The sequence below is a fragment of the Melanerpes formicivorus genome, unplaced genomic scaffold, assembly GCF_026170545.1.
Source record: "Melanerpes formicivorus ecotype bairdi unplaced genomic scaffold, bMelFor1.0.p_v2 SCAF_44, whole genome shotgun sequence".
Taxonomy (NCBI): domain Eukaryota; kingdom Metazoa; phylum Chordata; class Aves; order Piciformes; family Picidae; genus Melanerpes; species Melanerpes formicivorus.
The window spans coordinates 2,315,715-2,337,462 of NW_027142396.1; the positions used below are offsets into that span (position 1 = coordinate 2,315,715).

Genomic DNA, 21,748 nt, shown 5'->3' on the forward strand with positions numbered 1-21,748 from the left:
GGCTGTCAATCAGCACCCCTAGGTCCTTCTCTGTTTGGGAGCTCTCCAGCCACTCTGACCCTAGCCTGTAGCTCTGCATGGGATTGCCGTGGCCAAAGTGCAGCACCCGGCACTTGGACTTGTTGAATGCCATCCCATTGGACTCTGCCCATCTGTCCAGCCTGTCAAGGTCCCTCTGCAGAGCCCTTCTACCCTCTAACTGACCAACATCTGCTCCCAACAAAAACAAAAGTTTGCCATATGCAGTAGTTAAAATAGGTAGCGGTTCATACTCATCTCTTTGGTCTTGAGCTAAACCAGCGTTGAAGATGGCTAATATAATTTTCAATTATTTGCAAAATATTTTAAACAGTGAAAGTGGGGAAGAAATTAATTTCTAGTTGCATTTCAGAGATACAGAACACTTCAGCTGATTTCAGTTTGAGACCACTTGATAGTTAATGATTAAGGTGCACGCCAAAAGGCACTAAGCTCTTCACAGAAAGAGCAGTTGGCCATTGGAATGGGCTGCCCAGGGAGGTGATGGAGTCACCGTCCCTGAAGGTGTTCAAAAAAGGATTGGATGTGGCACATGGAGCCATGGTTTAGTTGTCAGGAGGTGTTAGGTATTAGGTAATAGGTTGGACTTGACGATCTCTCAGGTCTTTTCCAACCTGATTGATTCTGTGATTCTGTTGATTCTGTGATTTTGACACCTAAGGTCCCTTCCAACCTAAGCCACTCTATGGTTCTGACATGTTATACAAACCTTTCTTTAGTATGCTCTTCAGTGTATCAAATTCAACATATTAATTGAAGGTAGTGAAGAGGTTGCCCATCCATTTGTTTTACCTACCATTTTTTCACATCATCCTGTGTGTTCTGGAATATGTGCATTGATGGGATGAGGTTGTTTGCCACTTGTTTATCTGAACTATGTGTAATCTATTAGTGATGCCAAATTGGTCTCATTGTTAGTGCAAAGTATTGGAAGTATTACAATAATGGCACAATAATTTCATTAGAGATGAAGAAGTAATGTTTTACATTAGCATTACTGTATGAGAGTTTGATAATTGAGTTAACTATCTTCACAGCTGTAGCAGCTGATGAGCATTACCTCTGGGTTCTTGTTCTTCCTTGAATGGAAAGCAACTCTAATGTTCAAGAGAAAGTCTGTGGATTGTCTAGAAGTTTAATGTTTGTAAAACATTTCAGACATTTAGAAGAGCATGTAAAGAGTGCTGACAATGAGTTCTGCCATGGAATTAAGTAGTTATATTGCCAAAGGTTCCACAGATGTATTGTAGGTGCCATGCTTGTGATGTATGGTTCATAATCAGTGGCAAAGAGAAAGAAGCCCCTGTGTGTGTTGCCAACATGTAATTGGAAAGAACAGCCAGACGACAAACTAAATATACCCACTATCACATCCATCAAATTAAAATGGGTTTCTACTTGCTGAAAGTTTATAGCCTGGAAAACCATAGTACAAGTTTTATCTTCAGCAGTGGTGTGGGTCAGGAGATGCTGAATACAGCCTGAATTTGAGATTAATATAAACTGAGCTAGACAGAGAGGAGCATGCAAAAAATGAGACTATGTTTATCTCTTCACTTAATATTTGAACAAAAGAAGTTTAATTCCTCCTTTTAGGAAGGTTAAAACTGAATTTTAAAGGTACCATTGTTCCTCTTTCAAAGGACTCTATTATCAATTTTTTTCCTATTTGTTGACTAAGCCTCATTTATAGAGGTCTTTTCATGTCTTTGTACTTTTCCCCATGATATGATGTAAATATTATTTTGGAACCCTTGTAATGCACTTGATAAAACTTTTCTTTGGCAGAGTAAGTTAGCCAAAATGCCTCTTTGTAGCTGAGTTTAGATTGCCTGCTAGGATTTTGTGCAGTCACTCTCTCAAATTATTGGTGTAGATGATTAATAAAACTTGTGTTGGCATTAACTGTTATGTCCAAAAAAGCTGAACATAGTGTACATGCATGCACAGAGTATGTGTGTGTGTACAAAATGTGTGTAGCCATCATTACTTTATATATATATTTACATATCTGTTTCTTAGTGTTAGGCCTTCATTTTTGAGCACTACTAAACTCAAGGGTTTGGAGAATATTAGCAGTGACAAATATTCTCTGTAATCAAAATTGTTCAATGTAGGTATGGGCTTTGTTACTTCTGTTTCTCAGCTGCAGGAAAATAATTGGGTTGATTTGATTTAGTTATTTTAAAAGGCAGTTAGAAAACAAATGGTGACATTTTTCACTTTTGGGTACTAAAGGTGCTGACTTTTGTACCTAAATCACTCACCTAGGATTCAGAGCAGGTCAGCATGAGTGAGCAGTGAGGCCAGCAGGAGCAGGGAGGTCATTCTGCCCCTGTACACTGCACTGGTTAGGCCACACCTCGAGTCCTGTGTCCAGTTCTGGGCCCCTCAGTTTAGGAAGGATGTTGACTTTCTGGAACGAGTCCAGAGAAGGGCAACGAAGTTGGTGAGGGGTTTGGAACACAAGCCCTATGAGGAAAGACTGAGGGAGCTGGGGTTGCTTAGCCTGGAGAAGAGGAGACTCAGGGGTGACCTTATCACTCTCTACAACTACCTGAAGGGAGGTTGTAGACAGGCAGAGGTTGGTCTCTTCTCCCAGGCAGCCAGTACCAGAACAAGAGGACACAGTCTCAGGCTGCGCCAGGGGAGGTTTAGGTTGGATGTTAGGAAGAAGTTCTATCCAGAGAGAGTGATTGCCCATTGGAATGGGCTGGCCAGGGAGGTGGTGGAGTCGCCATCATTGGAGGTCTTCAGGAAGAGACTTGATGGGGTACTTGGTGCCATGGGTTAGCTGTTTGGGTGGGTTGGATTGGTTGATGGGTTGGATGCTATGATCTTGAAGGTCTCTTCCAACCTGGTTTGGTTTATTCTAAATGGCTTATTCTAAAATTAATTTGCTTTCGACTGACTTCGGTAAAATAATGTAGTTTATAAAATACCACTTTGCAAAGAATCTTTACTATCAAAATGTATTTTAGGTAACAATTGTCTTTTTATTTATTTTTGTATTTTTATTATTTATATCTATATATTTTATTTTTTATCTATATCCTTATATGTATTATATATTATATATTTATTTTATTTATTTATGTGTTGAGAAGAAAATCAAGTTTTAATGAAATGTTACTGAAAATATCTAGGAAATGGTTATATATTATATATGTAGTGCCACAAGGATGATCAGAGGGCTGGAGCACCTCTCCTATGAGGACAGACTGAAGGAGTTGGGGCTGTTCAGTCTGGAGAAGAGAAGGCTCCGAAGTGACCTAATTGTGGCCTTCCAGTATCTGAAGGGGGCCTACAGGAAGGCTGGGGAGGGACTTCTCAGGATGTCAGGTAGTGATAGGACTAGGGGGAATGGAATGAAGCTGGAGGTGGGGAGATTCAGGCTGGAGGTGAGGAGGAAGTTCTTCACCGTGAGAGTGGGAAGCCCTGGAATGGTTTGTGCAGGGAGGTGGTTGAGGCCCCATCCCTGGAGGTGTTTAAGAGCAGGCTGGATGAGGCTCTGTCCAGCCTGATCTAGTGTGAGGTGTCCCTGCCCATGGCAGGGGGGTTGGAACTAGATGATCCTTGTGGTCCCTTGCAACCCTGATTGATTCTATGGCTCTATGATTATGAAAGCCATCTTCTTACTGATAAATATTTACTCTTGTTCATATTTAAGAATCATATTTTTCATAAGCTCACTTTTATGTGTCTTTACAGTACAAGTTCATTTTCAAGCCACAATCATAATTTGAGCTTTGATTCTTGTTTCACATTGAGACAGTTCTACCACAAGGGTTTGTGTTGTTTAATTATGGTAAAGTTCTGATCCCTTTAGCCTTGTTACTGGGAACAATTTTGGCCATGGTGGAATGACACTGGTAGCAAAGTTGTATCAGAAAAACATAGAAACCTAAAACCTTAAAGATTTGTATTTAGGGTTTATTGAGGTAAAATCATGTGTTAAGCATTACCAGGTTATTTTTCAGCAAGTGCAGAAATAGCCTGAATTATTGTTATGTGAAGTTCTAGCTATTTGCAACAAGAAGAGTGTAAATAATGTGACACAAAGTTGTATTTATAATGAGTAATGAAAGATGGTATACTGCAATCACAATGATGCAGAGCAAAAGGCCAAATCATTAGGAGAAAATATTAACAAACATAAAGCATGCCAGTTTGCACTTTTTCCTTTCAGCTTCAAAGTACATATTCTGGTTTTGTTTATTATGCTAAATAATTCTTCCTAAGGAAAGGTAGGTAGTGAGTAAGGTTATTGTCACCTGCTGATTTCTGCTAACTCACAAAAACACATAGAGGAGATGTCATTTTTGACTTTGTTATGGGTAGATAAACACTCTTGCCATGTTATGCTTGTTAAACACACTGTACTTGTGATTTACTACAATTAGATGTTGATTCAGCACAGCTATAAGTACATGCATAAGTCCCTCCTGACTTCAAGCACTGCTATTTAAATTCAGTATTCAGCTAAACTAGATCAGTCAGCAATGTAAATCAGGCAATCTGGACTTAAATTACATTCTTCTGAACCACAGCTTGTGTAATATTATCAATGCATACCTGAAAAGCAGTGTCATTTGATTTTTTCTTTCCTGCTTTTATATTGTTAAGGCACGATTACAAGCCATACAAATTATAAAAGGTGTAATTAATTTCTTTTTCTCTTTTGTAGAAGCAAGATAGATAGGGCAAAAGATGACTGTCACAGAACCTAAATTATAAGCTTTATACTTCTAAAGATAAGCTTCATTTGATATTTTATTTTGGAAACAGTGAAACTATATATATATACATAGATATATATGTCTGCAGAAGAGAAGGCTCCGAGGTGACCTCATTGTGGCCTTCCAGTATCTGAAGGGGGCCTACAGGAAGGCTGGGGAAGGACTTCTCAGGATCTCAGGTAGTGATAGGACTAGGGGGAATGGAATGAAGCTGGAGGTGGGGAGATTCAGGCTAGATGTGAGGAGGAGGTTCTTCACCATGAGAGTGGTGAAAATCTGGAATGGGTTGTCCAGGGAGGTGGTCGAGGCCCCGTCCCTGGAGGTGTTTAAGAGCAGGCTGGATGAGGCTCTGGCCAGGCTGATGTAGTGTGGGGTGTCCCTGCCCATGTCAGGGGGGTTGGAAGTAGATGATCCTTGTGTTCCCTTCCAACCCTGAATGATACTCTGATACTATGATATAGCTATAGCTATAGATATAGCTATAGATATAGATGTAGATATAGATATAGATATAGATATAGATATAGATATAGATATAGATATAGATATAGATATAGATATAGATATAGATATATAGATGTAGATGTAGATGTAGATGTAGATATAGATAAATAAACTTCTGGAAACTGAGTTAACTGGTATAAAATATTATCTTGAGAAGCCCCCTTCCTACTAGCAAAGAAATTCAGAGAAATACAATGTCTTACAAAGCAACTTGTTTTATTTCCTCTTGAAAGAGCATTTTGTGCAAAGGAATTTTCCCCAGTGCTCATGACAGAACTGTAAATGTCATTAATTCTAAACATTAGAAGTATTACATACTGAAATCTTACTGTGACTTGAATTGTATTTTCCCATACATCATCATATCTTTTATGCTTTCATTGAATAGCATTTCAGGAAATGTAATTTATTAAAAGCTGAAAGCGATTCAACTATCAAAGCTATGCTATCAAAGCTGAGGTTTTAAACAAGTAGCAAGGTAACAGTTGCACGTTTTGGCTGCAAGATACACCAAAGGCAATTCGACTGCTGTGAAAAACAGGCACACACAGGACATTGCCACTTCTGCTGGATTGCAGCAAAATTTACATTAGTAGCCAGTCTGACTACTTGCCTGAGATCATCGGTTTGTTAGTGGTTTATTTTCTGCTCTTATCAACATTCTCATGTTAGAATAAAAATACAGAGCGTATACAGCCAAATAAAAATAGTATATTAAAAGGAGGATACCTGAGCTTCTGTAGTGTATTACAGGTGATCCAAGTTCCAGCAACTCAACATCTTTCCTAAACTGAGGGCCTCAGAACTGGACACAGTACTCAAGGTGTGGCCTAATCAGTGCTGAGTCCAGAGGCACAATGACTTCCCATCTCCTGCTGGCCACACTATTCCTGATGCAGTCCAGGATGCCATTGGCCTTCTTGGCCACCTGGGCACACTGCTGGTTCATGTTCATCCTAGTGTCGACTAATAGCTTGTTCAGCCATATTTTGAAGTGCTATGTGGTAAATATATTATAGTACACCAGTAAATATATTCTAATGCAACAAATGGGACACTCCCTGTATCAACTTTCTCAACTCTGAATAAACAAAGGAGATGTCACTCTCTCTAGGCTAAGGAAGGGTGTGTTAGTAATCTGAGTTAGTGTCCCAAATAATAAAATTGCTAAGTATCAACCTACCTTTTAAAACAAGTGTGTTTTTTTTATGTCCAAATACAGTTTTAAGGGATGTTGCAGGTGTTTAAAATTTTGAAAGCGACATTTTTAATGCAGCGTTGTAGAGCACGACTTTTACTGAAGTGGCAGACTTGAACATAAACAGCTTTTGTGGTGCTGCTGTGAAAAATAACAGTATTTGAAGTAAGCACGGCTGCTAAACTAGATGACTTCTTTGGCTGTATTTCAGAAATGACTACAAGTTAGGATGAGATGATACTTAACAGCATTTTGAAAATGCCCACTAATTATCTGAAGAAACATTTTTGTTCCTAAGAGGTTGTATTAACTCATCTAATATAGGGAAATAACGCTAGAGAATGACAGGTGTGCAGTGAATTTTCCTTTTCTTAACCCTGCTCAAGCAAAATAATCACTTTTCTATAGAATCCCTTTGTGTAATATTTCACTTAATTTGGTAGGGAAGAAATTCCACTTGGACAGCAATCAATACAGTATTATAAGCAGTGATAGCTTTTATAAGTGATGAGCATTCCCAGTACATTTTAAAGCAATTCCAGAAGTACCTTCTCAGGATTTTGTTGTCTTCTGAAATCATTCATCCTGTATATACCAAGATTTCATTTATTCTTTATGTTGCAGAATCCAAAAGACTTACTCAGTAGTACTTGCCATTAATAGTTTTTCATCTGTGTCAGTAAGAATTACTGAATTTAGCTCTTCAACTTTCTATCTCTTGAAAACAGAGAGGAGAAAAAGTGAGCTTTCAGGGAAAGAAGTCACATGGGGGGGCGGAAATGTGTCAAGAAATAAAAAGCTCTGTGAGCTTTATTGTTCAACACGTATTTGTGTCCCTTCATTGATAGATTATAAGCAAAGGTTGCTTGCATTCTGCACAGACTAACCATGCTGTCCTGCACAGAATGCATGACTGGGGGTTTTTTATGTTTGACTACACAATTCAGGTTATATGATTAAATGTCACCAAAGTTGTATTACGAAGTTTGAAACTTAATATCTCACAGTTATGAAAAAAATATTATGATCCAGCTTAAGAGTTATATCCACTTTGAAGCTGGCTTTGAACTGGATGACCTCAAGAGGCAACCTCCCAGCCAACCTGTGACAGAACATGAGGACACAGTCTCAAGGTGCACCAGGGGAGGTTTAGGCTGGACGTTAGGAAGAAGTTCTTCACAGAAAGAGTGATTGGCCATTGGAATGGGCTGCCCAGGGAGATGGTGGAGTCACCATCATTGGAGGTGTTCAGGAGGAGACTTGATAGGGTGCTTGGTTGCATGGTTTAGTTGATTAGATGGGATTGATAATAGATTGGACGCGATGATCTTGAAGGTCTCTTCCAACCTGGGCTGGTCTATTCTATTCTATTCTATTCTATTCCATTCCATTCCATTCCATTCCATTCCATTCTGTGACTGTTTGAGGCTGTGCCTTTAAGAAAGGGACATTGTGACTGAATGTTTTATAAACAAAGGACAGGTCTAAACTAATTTCATTGGTGGATTGGTAGAAAGCAACTTTAAGTTCTGAGTCTGGCAGAGATTTCGGGCAGTCTTGCACTTTTTCCTCCTTTCACAGCTTGCAGCTTCTGGGCTTTCTGCCAGACTGACCTTGGAACTGATAAAGCGTGAGGCCTGCAAAAACTTACTAACACATTTGCTCTAATTATAACTGCTTTTAATTAACAATTATTCCTTTTCTCTCTTTCTAACCCTCTCTGGGGAAAAGGGGGAGAGAAGGGGGTACAGGGGGGAAAACCCTCCTCCTGGCAGGGGAGGGGAATCTCATTCCTGTGTTACTTTGTTGTATATTTCTGTGTATATATTATAAATACTGTAAATTGAGATATATAGATAGATATATATATATATATATATATATATATATATATATATATATCCTGCAGCCCCTAAAAACCGCTTGTAAATATAGCACATTCCTTTGCTTATCCGGCTGTGGGTTTTCTTTCAATTTTTTTTTCTTCCCTTCACTTACAGGGGGGAGAAGGCTGAGGCCTTCCCCTCAACCCTCGACACATTCCATTCCATTCCATTCCATTCTGTTCTATTCAAAGAGAGGTATTCTCCAACCTGAGACAGCTACGCTTCATTAAAACCTGTAGAATTAAAACACGTAGGCAAATTTGAAAGTTTCTAGAAATGCAAACGTCTTGACTATGAAGGATTTCTTCCCATCAGAAGCCATGTAAAAGTTCAGTAAATAAATTTTTAGCAATATTTTCATATAGCAAATTAGCAGTTCTTTGATTAGTCTAAAAAGACATTTTGTGTTGCATTCCTCGGGTTCAGGTTTGAATGAAATACCAGACATTTCAGAGGACTGTGTCAGGAGTTTTTTTAGGGCATCTATTTCTACAGCCCTTCTCTACTTCTGTTTCTGTCAGCAAAGCCTTGCTATTTCTTTGCACCTACTTTAGCAGAGAAATCTGAAACTTAAAAGGCTTTATTATTTTTTTCCCCATTCACTTCCTTTTGTAGAGTGGTAAACTAAACAAGTCTGTGTGTTGAAATCACGCTGGGGTCACCATTTATTGTTAGATAGATGTTCTTATCACCCCAAGCAATGCTTTCATTTCAAGATGTAAGCTGGCAAAGACCTTTATTACATTATACAGCAAAGTTATATAGTCTATCAGAAGGCACATGTGTCACATCTCAAGTGGTCATTTTCTACTGGCATGCGTGTAATTAAGGCATACAATAGGTCAAAATAACAAAACAATATTTTAACACATCCAACCAAATTCTGCCTAGTTTCTCTCCTTCAGTTACAAGATGTTTACATTATTCTCAGAGTCAAAGGCAAAACGTAGCTTTCTCCAATTTGAGCAAAGGCAAACCTTCCCTACAGTCTTCTAAAGCTATCTGAAAGCAAACCTTCTCCTACACACCTTCATGGCAAGCTGAGCAGTTCTGCAAGCTGTACTACTATGTTTTACCTCCTGGAGGATTCACTTGCATAGCTTCAACAGATCACAGATTAGATCACAAAATTTCCTGACTCTGGCAGCTTTGGCTGCTGAGAGATTTTTCCCTAAAGTACATATTGTGACAGTAAAAGGTTTTATCTTGAAACTTGGGGTTTTTTGGTTGTGGGTTTGGGTTGTGTGTGTGTGTCTATGTTGGGGAGTGAGGGTTAGCAATAATAGGCATCTCAATTAATAAAGATGGAAAAATGCTTTGCGTTGATGGAATTAAGCTTACCATAAATTGAGTGGCCTACCTTGTCACACTGAAATTGGAAAAACAAAAAAAAACCACACCACCCCACTGCTGAAAATTCAATTTAGCATTACCGAGATTACTGCAGTATAACAGCCCTTTATCTGTAGTAGTGTATGAAAGCACTTCTAACAGTGCATCAATTTTCAGAGCCATTTAGTAGATTAGAAAGCAATTGTAAACAGAGTAAAACCCACATTAACTCCTGTCAACAGCCTGCCTTTTTCTCAGTTATGGATTTGTTTGAAATAACAGTGAAGTCTAAAGTGATTGCATCAACATCACAGATTGTTTTATAAATATGAATGAACCCATTGTAATGGACTGCATAGTAATATATGGCAGGCGTTTGTCCTCCCCGTCAAAGTAACAGCTTCTGTAAAGGAAGAATGGCTGTGACATAAGGAAACATGTCATTCTGCAAGAAATTATTCCTCCTGTGTTGAAACAGTAACTGCATCAAGTGATGCAGTTAATCTGCCCCTAATTTTATATTACAGTAATGCACCATTAATAAGTGTCTGCTCTTTCTTTTAACTGAAATCAACTGAAAACTCTTGTTTTGGGGCGAAAGAAAGAAAGCAGTTGTGCATAGTTTTGTTTACTTCAAAAAAAAATATATTTTTTTACTCCTGCTTGAAAATAATAGAACAGAATTTAGAATAGAATAGACTAGACTAGACTAGAATAGAATAGACCAGACCAGGTTGGAAAAGACCTTCGAGACCATCAAGTGCAGCCTATCATCCAACACTATCTAATCAACTAAACCATGGCACCAAGCACCTCACCCAGTCTCTTCCTAAACACTTCCAGTGATGGTGACTCCACCACCTCCCTGGGCAGCCCATTCCAATGGCAAATCACTCTTTCTGTGAAGAGCTTCTTCCTAACATCCAGCCTAAACCTCTCCTGGCACAGCTTGGGATTGTGTTTTCTTGTTAATCGGTATAATCACATAATCACCAAGGTTGGAAGAGACCTCAAAGACCAACAAGTCCAACCTGTCACCACAGACCTCATGACTAAACCATGGCACCAAGTGCCATAATCCCCTCTTGAACACCTCCAGGGATGGTGTCTCTACCACCTCCCTGGGCAGCACATTCCAATGGCAAACAACTCTCTCAGTGAAGAACTTTTTCCTCACCTCAAGCCTAAACTTCCCCTGGCACAGCTTGAGACTGTGTCCTCTCGTTCTGGTGCTGGTTGCCTGGAAGAAGAGACCAATTCCCACCTGGCTACAGCCTCCCTTCAGGTAGTTGTAGAGAGCAATAATAAATTCAGTGAGAATGAAAAAAAATTCTTTTTTTTAATTGTTTTTTCCCAATCATTTGGTACCTTGGTGATAATTACAATAAATTGATTTCTGACTAGTGTTGAAAGTTGATCTTAAAAGGATTAAAGGTTATTCATGTACGACATCATTCAGAGCAGGGCATGTTTTCCATTTTTTTCTTTCTCTGGTGGGTTATTTTCCACAAGATGCCTAACATCTTTAACTAGTTCTGGACATTTCCCAATGCCTGTTTCTAAAAGATGTACTAGTGCATGTCTTTTTAATTGCTTCTGTTTGTTACAGTATATCTTACAGTCTTAAATAAAGATAATTTCTCTCCCAATTTCAGTTGGGTTTGTGTCTCGGTCCGGAGAGGGAAAGAGACTCAGTTCTTTTGAGTATTCCCATGTTGTGAAATTAGAGGCACAAACGAGGCCAAAATATCAACAGCTAGACTATTTATTACATAAATAAAGTGGATGGATCAGAAGGAGAGAGAGAGAAAATAGAGAGGGAGAGAGAGAAGAGGAAAGAAATTATATTACCACATCCCTCACCCCCCCTAAGACAGTTTGAGTCTGCGGAGGAAAGGTACTGCAGGAGATGTTGGGTTTGTAGAGAAAGGGTGCTGAGGCTTTGGCTGGAGAAGAGGTGTGGTCCTCTGGGCAGCCTCTTCAGCTCCATGAGTTGCAGCAGGCGGAACTTAGGACGCGGAGAGAGGGTTCAGTCTGCTTCTTCCAGGGTCCACTGCCTCTTTTCTCCAGAGCAGCATTGTCCCGGGCTTCTCCTTCTCAGCGGCATGGTCCTTCTCCTGTGTTTTCCTTCATCTCCGTTTTAATTCCATCAAGCCAGTAGTTGCTCAAGTCTTTTATACAGTTTTTCCAGTCCCTAGGTATGTGTCCAAGTATTGTCCCTCAGGAATTCCAGGACCAGGAAATCATCCTTAGGTAAATATCCAGGTATCATTCCCCAGGAAATCTTTCTGTGTATTCCTGTGTGTTTGGGCAGAGGTCTAGATTGGGGGGGAGGGGGGGGGGGCGGTCCTCTGCCTCCTCCTTCTCCTCCTTCTCTGTCTCCCTGCCCACACACTCCTTACACATCAGGAAACAGGTGGTGAATCCATTGTCTACCCTTTCCAGGGTACTTGATGGGTGGAGATTATCTTGTCCTGAAGGCATGATGGCTGGGTCCTTGGGCCATTGTTGTAGGCCAGCTCAGTCCAGTATCATGATGTTATCTTTGCACCTTCCAAGAGTCATTCCAGTGGCTCTGCCCAACACATATCAGCTATTGTCTGGGCAAGTAGCAAGTGATTTTATCTTTGTTGATTCACACCAGGAGAGCCAACTTTTAGTCTCTCACAGTTTGTTAGAAAACTCTGGTTATCAATGAATGATTTTATTTGAGTTTTTTTTTGGTGGGTTTGTTTGGTTTTGGTTTTTTGAAGTCATGTCTTTTACTCATTTCTGGGTTTTCTACAATGTCTTTTTCAAACCCATAAAATGGAGGTAATTGCTTTCTTAAATTAGACCCAGCATCCTGCTTTATTGTAACTTCCTATTGTTTAGTGTTCTTGTTTAGTGGATTTAATTTCTCACAAATATATCTGCACAAAATTTAAGTGCTGCTCTGAGCCATAGATTTATATATTTGGATGTCTTGCCTCTCCCTGTCCTTCCTTTCTCTATGCTCTCAGCTGCACCTGAAAATTATTTTCCAAAACACTCTCATCCATCATTGAGTTAACTCTTCCCAAGATACTTTACCATCTAATACAGATTCATATATAGTCAATGTTTTATATAAACATATATAATTAACTGTATCTCACAGTAATTTTATTACCATTAGCTATTTTACTAATTTTTTTTTTTTTTTAAGTAGTCTTGAACACCATTTAAAATCAAGAAAAAACTCCAAATGAGTGGACGAAGCTAGAACTAGTGAGGGTTTCAGTGTTAGAAAGCAAGCTGTAATCAGTTGGATGGAACACCTCTCCTATGAGGACAGGCTGTGGGAGCTGGGATTGTTCAGCCTGGATAAGAGAAGACTTTGGAGAGACCTAATAGCAGCCTTCCAGTACCTGAAGGGGGCCTGCAAGAAGACTGGAGAGGGACTGTTTACAAAGGCCTGTACTGACAGGACAAGGGGCAATGGCTTTAAATTGGAGAAGAGTAGATTTAGATTGGATCTTAGGAACAAGTTCTTTACCATGAGGGTAAAGAAGTGCGGGAACAGGTTGCTCAAGGAGGCGGTTGAGGCCCCATCCTTGGAGATACTCAAGGTCAGGCTTGATGGGGCTCTGGGCAACCTGATCTAATGGATTATGCCTCTGTTTACTTCAGGGAGGTTGGACTAAATGACCTTTGGAGGTCCCTTCCAATCCAAACTATTCTATGATTCTATAGTCTTACTATCACCTGGTTTAGAATTGACTCCTTAAAAGAATTGCAGTTGAAACTAGTCTGTTGTTACTGAGTTAACACAAGTACAGTCTCATCCTAATGACAATCATGTCACACTTAAAGCAGTCAAGAATTGCTGTTCTCTGAATGGAGGAACCCTGGCAGCTTAGGACTTCCAGTCCAAGTCTTTCTGCCTAGAAAGTCATATCAGTGCATCCTCTACAGCCAGCTAATTGTCATCCACAACACTACACTCAGTGGTCTTTGTCTGTTAGGCACTACTCCAGTTAGCTACTTTTCTCTGTCAAACACAGACCATTTTACCTGATAAAATAGTATCAGGCTCTCTCTCTCTAAAAGAAAGCAACACATACTTGAAGTATGTGCTTTTATTGCACTCTGAAGATTGCCTTTTCCCCTTGTCTAGTCCCTCAACAAGGCAATCTCTTTGCCATTATTGTCCTGTAGAGCCAGGCATAAGGTTCTTCACTAGGGCTGCCATACTACAATGATTTTATTTTAGTGAAACACAGCACTAGTGGGTGCATAGAATCAGTGTCCAACACCCCACACCGTGTTACACTCAATTATAGTTAGCACAGTACAAAAGAACCTCAGCCACCTACAAGTAGTTTATGCACTTGCCTATAAAAAAGGTGTCTCCTAAATTTGAAGTGCACTCCAGCTGGATCTTTGTGTCACAGTCATTCATAGAATTCATAGAATAAATAAGGTTGGAAAACCTGTCACCCAAACCTTATGACTACTAAACCATGGCACCAAGTGCAATCCCCTCTTGAACACCTCCCTACATCCATGGTTTAAACCAGGTTGGAAGAGACCTTCAAGATCATCGTGTCCAACCCATCAACCAATCCAACCCACCTAAACAAATAAACCATGGCACCAAGCACCCCATCAAGTCTCCTCCTGAACATCTCCAATGATGGCGACTCCACCACCTGCTTGGGCAGCCCATTCCAATGGGCAATCACTCTCTCTGTATAGAACTTCTTCCTAACATGCTACCTAAACCTCCCCTGGCGCAGCCTGAGACTGTGTCCTCTTGTTCTGGTACTGGCTGCCTGGGAGAAGAGACCAACATCTGCCTGTCTACAACTTCCCTTCAGGTAGTTGTAGAGAGCAATAAGGTCACCCCTTAGTCTCTTCTTCTCCAGGCTAAGCAACCCCAGCTCCCTCAGTCTCTCCTCATAGGGCTTGTGTTCCAAACCCCTCACCGAAAGATTATGGAGCTGTGCATAATCAGACAAGGGAGATGACATTTCTGTTTTAATTCTTATGGGCATAGCTCATTTGGATTTGTTTGTTTCATGCCAAAAGTCTTTGTGTGTTGTTTTTTAATACTCCTACTGCTTTTCATATGTTGAAATCTTAATGCTTTTTCTTTGCTAATTATTTAGCTTTATGTTTTATGGAACAATCCAAATTTTACATCATATTTAGTATGTTTCCAAGTGAGAAGCAATTAATTTTTAATATATGCATAAAGTATTATTGTACAATCCCAGGAAAATGCCTTATTTACTGCTTATTTTGAACGGCAATGAGGCTATATGAACTAAAGGAGTGTCGAATAACAGGTGCTGCTGGGGTTTTTATCACTTCATACTATTTATGTCCTTTTAAATTACTGGATACTCTGCATAAGCACTGTTATGGGATTTATGTTGTTTGTCTTTTTTTTTTTAAGAGAGTTCATAAAATATTTCCATGTGGCTTAGTTATTTTTTCCTTTAATTGTTTCACCTACTAAGCTAGATATCTTACCTAACAAAAATTCAAACATACTTGACTGAGTAACATCTAAAAATCGCAGAGTTGCTTTACCATACAAAGCGTCATGTTTGTATCTTCACCCTAAACACCAAACTTGTAACACTTAGTCTTCTGTGGATGTCAGATTTGTAAGTTTGAATGTACACTACTGGAGCTTATAAGTTTTATATGGCCAGGACAACATCACCTTAAAGCAGTGATGATGTTTGTTATGGGTTACGCCCATCCTGGAAGCAGGGTGGGGCAGGCTTGCTAGTGCTTTGCCCTCCCTGCAGGGCATTTTCCCTCTGGGAAACCGAATCAGTTGCACTCCCCCTCCCTGCCTAGCTAGGGTATAAAAGGGAGGACACCCCAGCCATTAACTCTCTTTTTGTCTCCTGCCTTTCCTGGACGAGAGCTGCCTTCCTGTTCCCCTGCCGCGAGGTCTGGCATGATCTTTCTTCCTGCTGCCTCCACTCCTCTTCAGAGAGACTGGTTTTGTAGTATCACTACCTGACACCCTAAAAAGTCCCTCACTGTCTTTCTTGTAGGCCCCCTTCAGATATTGAAAGGCCACAATAAGGTCTCCTCAGAGCCTTCTGTTCATGAGACTGAACAGCCCCAAGTCCCTCAGTCTGGCCTCATAGGAGAGGTGCTCCAGCCCTCTAATTATCCTTGTGGCCCTTCTCTGGACATGTTCCAGCATGTCCAGATCCTTCCTGTAATAGAGACTCCAGAACTGGACACAGTACTCTGGGTGGGTTCTCAACAGAGTGGAGTAGAGCGGGAGAATCATCTCCCTTGACCTGCTGGCTATGCTTCTCTTGGTACAGTCCAAGATGTGATTGGCTTTCTGGGCTGCAAGTGCACGCTGGTGGCTCATATTGAGCTTCTCATCCACCAGCACCCCCAGGTCCTTTTCTTCAGGGCTGCTCTCAAGCCAGTCAACTGCCCAGCTTATATCTGTGCCTGGGATTGCCCCATTAGTAAGGTCCCTTCTCAGCCTTCTCTTCTCCAGGCTAAACAGCCCCCAATCCCAGTCTTTCCTTGTGAAAGAGATTCTCCAGTCCTTCAATCAGCATAAGATCTATGTCTACTTAAGGAAAAAGGTTAGTGAAAGATTCCTTAAAAGGAAGAAATGGTGACAGCTAATGGCTGAGCAGCGCTCTTAATAATGGCAACTTTAACCTCCAGAGTTCTTGTCGGTATGTTACGTGCAAATCAGAGTTCCTCTGTTGATATCCAAACTGTTCACTGTAGCAACCAGAATATAATTTATGTCAGTTCTACTCTTTATGCAGCTTTGTGAAATTCTATAGCTAGTGTTAGATAGATGGTGAGATCAATACCCATAATGCAAATGCAAAAATCAAATTGCACCCTGCTCTCTCTCATAGAGGCAGAATTGACATTCCTGAACATAACAATTGGAAGCTTCACATACAGAAGTTACCTGCAGTACATTCACATCCCTAAGCTCTCTTGACCTGTTTAAAGCAGCTACATCAGGGTGAAATAATGCACAGTTTAGAAGTATTAGTTTCTCCTCATTGACTGTGAAGGGAGCCTAAGGCAACCAGCACAAATTCCTTCGGTCCAGTGAATCCCACATGGGGATCAGAGGCCTTTGGTCAGGCACAAGGACACACAGGACTAAGCATTCACTTTTTTCAAATAATTTCATACACCACTGAAGAAAAGAGCTGATTTTAGTTCTGTAGCTACAACATGAAGTCAATGAATGATAAGTGTTTCATAGTTGTAGTTAGAATAAGCCAAGTTAGAATTGTGTTTTCTGGTTTGAAATTTAACTGAGAATATTTTGAAGTATTAATTGTCACACATACACACACCAAAAAAACCCCAAGTTTGTTCATGTAAATAAAATGCAAATGCCCCTACACAAATATAATCAGGTGGTTTTATTTAAGCTGTTTACTCTCGGATAACAAAAGGGTGAAATTTATGCATCCATTTCAGCTTATTGAAACTGTCCTGAGTGCAAACTATAATCTATGTGGTTAGTAAGCTCAGAAAAAACAAGAAGATATCAAATTGTCAGCTTCATAGAATTATAGAATCAATAAGGTTGGAAAAGAGTTCAAAGATCATCAAGTCCAACCTGTCACCCAACACCTCGTGACTACTAAACCATGGCACCAAGTGCAATCTATAATCCTCTCTTGAACACCTCCAAGGATAGTGACTCCACCACCTCCCTGGGCAGCCCACTCCAACAGCCAAGAACTCTCTCTGTGAAGAACTTTTTCCTCACCTCAAGCCTAAACTTCCCCTGGCACAGCTTGAGACTGTGTCCTCTTGTTCTGGTGCTGGTTGCCTGGGAGAAGAGACCAACCCCCTCCTGGCTACAACCTCCTTTCAGGTAGTTGTAGAGAGCAATAAGGTCTCCCCTGAGCCTCCTCTTCTCCAGGCTAAACAATCCCAGCTCCCTCAGCCTCTCCTCATAGGGCTTGTGCTTGAGGCCTCTCACCAGCCTCATTGCCCTTCTCTGGACACATTCAAGTGTCCCAATGTCCTTCTTAAATTGAGTGGCCCAGAACTGGACACAGTACTCGAGGTGTGGCCTAACCACTGCTGAGCACAGGGGCACAATGAGTTCCCTGCTCCTGCTGGCCACACTATTCCTAATGCAGGGCAGGATGCCATTGGCCTTCTTGGCCATCTGGGCACACTGCTGAATTCTTAGACATAGTAGCTGAATTCTTAGACATAGAGGATATTATCCCTTCCCCACTTCCTTCCCCATAATTTTCCTAAGTTAAGATGTTTCTGGAGTAAAAATGCTTAAATATTTGGCCTACTCTTTTTTTTTCTGTTGTTCCAGAATCTTTACAAGTGTCTTTCAGTCTGCTGAATTGTCATTAACCCTGCTGGCTAATATTGATAATTAAAATTGATAATCTAGATTTGTAAGTGGTGGTGTTCTATTACACAAACCTGATAGTTACATTTCTTCAATAGGATGTTCCTTTGAAATTCTTGCTAACATGCTTGATATTTGTGTTTTTAATAGATTTTACTGAGGCAGTGAGCTGCTGGACACTGGGAGATTTTTCAGTAGCATTTGCTTTCCTATTTAGCATTTAAAGCCATTTGGGCATACCTTTATTCTTTTCAAATGAGCACTTCTGAAGATGCTCCAAAGGTCTGAGAATATAATTTTAGTATATTTAGTATAAGTGAATAACTTACTCAATAAGCTGGCAATGTGTTTACAGAATATAAGAATATAAGAGGACACAGTCTCAAGCTGTGCCAGGGGAGGTTTAGGCTGGAGGTTAGGGGGACGTTCTACACAGACAGAGTGATTGCACATTGGAATGGGCTGCCTGGGGAGGTGGTGGAGTCACCATTATTGGAGGTGTTCAGGAGGAGACTTGACAGAGTGCTTGATTGCATGGTTTAGTTGATTAGGTGGTGTTGGATGCGATGATCTTGAAGATCTCTTCCAAACTATTCTATTCTATTCTATTCTATTCTATTCTATTCTATTCTATTCTATTCTATTCCATTCCATTCCATTCCATTCCATTCCATTCCATTCCATTCCATTCCATTCCATTCCATTCTATATTTGTCCTAGGTAGAAGTGTCATTATTGTAATTATTACATGTAGCATGTTTGCTAAAAGGAGCTTTCAGCATCTCTTTACAATATGGTGGGAGCAAAAGGAGTTTCTTTTTCAGAACTGTGCAGTGATCATGCCTGTATCTGATGTTCCCATAACCTGTGGACGTCCTGGTCTGTTTGAATTTATGTACACATAAACTGTATGATTACCTTGTGTTCCAAAAAATCTTCCCAGGTATTCTCAGTGGTCTTAAATTTTTGAAGAGTTTCCACAGTGCTTCTCCTAATTGACTGTCTTCCAGTATCTTCAGTTACGTAGGGAATAACAGCAGGGGAAGTGAGTAAATTTCAGAGTTTATTACTCTTTCTGAGCAATCTGGTTTCTATCACAGACTAACTTGATTCTGGAAATAGGTTATGGGGATTTTTTTTTGTATAGCTGCAAAAAGGTAAACATCAGTGATTCCACACAATTTGCAAAGCTCACCTTAAGAGGAGATTGAAGAACATAGCACAAAGAATGTTTCTACCGTGGACAAGACTCATGACGGCTGGTTAAAAGGCAATTCAAGTGCGTCTGCACATGTAGAAGTGAGAAGGAAATGCAGACTACATCGCAATCATGAATGGGGCTCTGCTTGGAGCCAAAGTCTAGGCCTGTAGAGGAGTATATGCCAGTTGAAACTGATACAGTAAAGAACTGAACAAAAGACTGAAGAGGGAAAAAATGTAATTGTGTTTAAATCTGCCTTGAAAGTCTGAAAACTGCCTTGTGAACAGCTTTCATCCAAGTTGGTTGTACAGTGACATCTGCGTGATTGTTACAGTATCTGCAGTTTTACTGGGTGTGCCTGGGGTGGAGTTAACTTTCCTCCTGGCAGAAGAAATGATGCTGTGTTCTGTTAGTGACTAAACAAGTGGTGAGACCCACATCAGTCTTTTGTCTCTTGCTGAGCAGTGCTTCTGCAGCATCAAAGCTTTCTCTCCCTCCATCCCCAGAACATACACAGCAAGGATGCTGGAGGTGATCAAGGTTTTGGGAGGGGACATGAGCAGCGCAGCTGAGCAAAACTGATACTGCATACAGTATGATGTCACTCTGCAGTAAAAACTCAGGGAAAGAGAAGGAAGGAGGAACATTAATGGTTATGGCTTTTGTCTTCCCAAGCAACTGAGGTAGTGCTTTCCCGGAGGTGGCTGAACTTGTGCCTGGCAATGGAGAACAGCGAATGAGCTCCTTAGTTTGATTTGCTAGCACTCACAGCTTTTGCTATGTGCTTTAAACTATTATCTACAAGTCTTCTCACCTTCCTTCTATTCTCTCCTCACTCCAGAGAGAAGGGATCTGTGCAAGAGGCCAGATGGATGCTTGGCTGTTGGCCAGAGCCAACCCCCCACAACAGCAGTTCTTTTTTCACGTATTATGTTACAAGCTTAAGCATAGTTTGAAAGGATTACATTTTTTCCAAACTTCCTTCAGAAAGCCAATTCACAAGCTTTATGCTTTAACGAGTCATTGTAGAAGCAGTATTTCATTGCATGCCCAGAGTAACAGAAGAAACACATTAGTGCTAATTCAGATTATCTTCAGTGGTCTTTGCTGTAACCTGTTGTCCTCTGAATTCCTGCACTGTTGAGGCATTTACATTTAACACAAATACACAAATACAGGCTGGGCAGTGACTGGCTGGAAAGCAGCCCTGAGGAGAGAGACTTGGGGGTGCTGGTGGACAAGAAGCTCAACAGGAGTTCTCAATGTGCACTTGCAGCCCAGAAAGCCAATCAGATCCTGGGCTGCATCAAGAGAAGTGTGGCCAGCAGGTCAAGGGAGGTGATTCTCCCCCTCTACTCAGCTCTGCTGAGACGCCACCTGGAGTACTGTGTCTAGTTCTGGAGCCCCTATTACAAGAGGGATAAGGAGGTGCTGGAAGGTGTCCTGAGAAGGGCCACGAGGATGATCAGAGGGCTGGAGCACCTCTCCTATGAGGACAGACTGAAGGAGTTGGGGCTGTTCAGTCTGCAGAAGAGAAGGCTCCGAGGTGACCTAATTGTGGCCTTCCAGTATCTGAAGGGGGCCTACAGGAAGGCTGGGGAGAGACTTCTCAGGATCTCAGGTAGTGATAGGACTAGGGGGAATGGAATGAAGCTGGAGGTGGGGAGATTCAGGCTGGGCATGAGGAGGAAGTTCTTCCCCATGAGAATGGTGAAGCCCTGGAATGGTTTGTCCAGGGAGGTGGTTGGGGAGCTGTCCCTGGAGATGTTTTAAGACCAGGCTGGACGAGGCTCTGGCCAGCCTGATCTAGTGTGGGGTGTCCCTGCCCATGGCAGGGGCTTGGAACTAGATGATCTTTGTGGTGCCTTCCAACCCTGACTAATACTATGATACTATGAATGCATTTGTCTGTGCATGGTACAGGGAAATAAGTTAAGCATTTCTTTTCCTCTTTGTGACTGGGCTTATGTATTATTATTTCAATTACCCTGCAGGCAATCTTCTGATGTGTGGTCATGTGTATGTCACTGTTCTGCGAGTCCTTCAGCATGACAGTTCATAGAATAATTATCCTGTCATCACACCTTGATTCATTGTTACGTCATTCCTTGGGCTTTTTCTCTTACTCACATTTGCTTAGCAACCAGATCACACGTCTCTTATACTTATTATTCAAGTAATCACCCTCTGCGGCACATAGATGCATCAATTAAAGCTTTGCAATGGAGTGTATTGTGCAGTGTGGAATCCTCAGGTGTCAGGAATTAAAAATGGATTTTAAACGGTACAGGCCTCCTTCAAATGGCTAATCTGTGTTTGTATTAAACAAACAAGTATGTTAACAATCAATAGGAAATGGATTAAAAATTACATTGTCCTCAAAGTCCTGATTCTCCTTTTTTAAAAGATGTAACAATTTGCATGCAGCTCTGAAATACGAGAGTGCTGAACATATATTTTGGTATTGTTATTTCTTTT

General features: G+C 40.8%; 1 protein-coding gene across 2 annotated transcripts in view; it reads left to right on the forward strand.

Moving 5' to 3' along the window:
* DIAPH3 (diaphanous related formin 3) overlaps window positions 1–21,748 on the forward strand; it is a 326,528-nt gene that overhangs the window by 284,530 nt on the left and 20,250 nt on the right. The gene's annotated exons all lie outside the window — the stretch shown is intronic.